At 41.8% G+C, this 1,498-nt stretch overlaps 1 protein-coding gene across 1 annotated transcript in view; it reads right to left on the bottom strand.

Annotated features, from left to right (window-relative positions):
* LOC107674128 (C1q-related factor-like) overlaps positions 1–1,498 on the bottom strand; it is a 21,854-nt gene that overhangs the window by 19,150 nt on the left and 1,206 nt on the right. The window lies entirely within an intron of this gene.

Here is a 1,498-nt window from a genome sequence, read left to right as displayed (position 1 = left end):
TATATATATATATAACTATTGTAGTTACAGTACCCAAAATTATACAATTTAAGTGTGATTAAATATGTTAATAATGAAAGATGTTCCAGTGTCTGCCTGGGCTATAGGACAAAAGTTTATTTTAAAACACTGGCCTTGTGGACTGGTCTCTTTGTGCGCTCCAGAAACTGTAGATGTAATATTTAAATATTTAAATATATGAAAATGTTATTTCTAATTCACAAGAAGAGACTATAAAGTCTACTTTATAATTCTATTCCATCTGTCACTAGCTCCCCCGTCGCACTTGCGGCACAAACCGAGTGGATGGCGCTGCACCTGCGCTTTTCTCCCACCTGAGAATTAGTCTCGCGTGCCAAACCACTCCAACATCGCAAAATAAATATATAACGGCCTCCTAATAAATACTGTATCAGGACGTACAACCGTGGAAACAAACCCTTTAAGCGCCTCAGATCCTTAACACTGCACGTTCCACTTCTGCCTGTTTCTGTCTGCGCTGACATCTAGTGCACAACTGCACTGAATCATATTCTCATTCAAAAGCGCAAAAACAACTGAGGGAAATAGACAGAGGGAAATGCGGGCATGCAACCACGGGAAGGGACAGAAAGAAAAGAAGAAGAGAGTAAAACACACACACACACACACACACACACATTAAATGGACGTTTCCTGAGACATGCTGAGATAATAAGGTGTGTTTGTGGCTGTAGCTTGTCTTCATGGCTGTGATTATAAGTTCATGAAGTTGCACGATTTCGCACGCGCTGCCGATTTTTGTCAGACTGTGGCATTTTCGTTCGCGCCCTCTAATTAAGGAGCCTTCGTCAGCTGATCCAAGCTTTGTGGGCAAAATAGCCACAATTGCGGTGAAACATTTACTTCAAACCAATAAATAAATATGGCTTCGTGTAAACAGGTGGAGTAGCAGTCTGTATTGTATTTTAACGCTTTAATATCTGTAATGATAATAGTCCTAATAAAATCGACAACAACACTAAAAATGTAAAGTTTACATTATTTATAGATCCATAAACATAAAATGTATGCTTCTAAGAGCATTGAAAAAATATTCATGCGCTTTAAAACATATTGGACACTTCATAAAAAAGTTAAGACCGGCAAACTTTTCAGTGCCCCATGCAAAGGCAATTCCATAAAAGAGAAAGAGGCAGAACCTCTGTCCTCTGTTAACGGGGACACGCGCACAATGTCAGCACGCATTACGCGCATTCAACGCGTGTCTTCTCGCCCGGTATGTGGCGCCGCAGCTGTGCGAACTTCACCCGCGTGCTCTGGGGGACGAGCAACTCACAGCAGATGTTACTGCGTCTCCCACCAGTTTCACACGAAACAGAAAAAGGAGAGGAGAGAGAGAAACGACAGTCTCGTGTGTCCTCTGCGGGGTCATTATTAACAGCTTAATTAATTTGAGATCCGCTCTGCGAATACCAGCTCAAACCACCGGCACCTTTCACGAGATGAAAAAATGCGC

Source organism: Sinocyclocheilus anshuiensis, unplaced genomic scaffold, assembly GCF_001515605.1.
Source record: "Sinocyclocheilus anshuiensis isolate Anshui unplaced genomic scaffold, SAMN03320099.WGS_v1.1 scaffold893, whole genome shotgun sequence".
Lineage (NCBI taxonomy): Eukaryota > Metazoa > Chordata > Actinopteri > Cypriniformes > Cyprinidae > Sinocyclocheilus > Sinocyclocheilus anshuiensis.
Note: the sequence above shows the minus strand (reverse complement) of the source record. Positions and strands in the feature narration are given on the sequence as shown.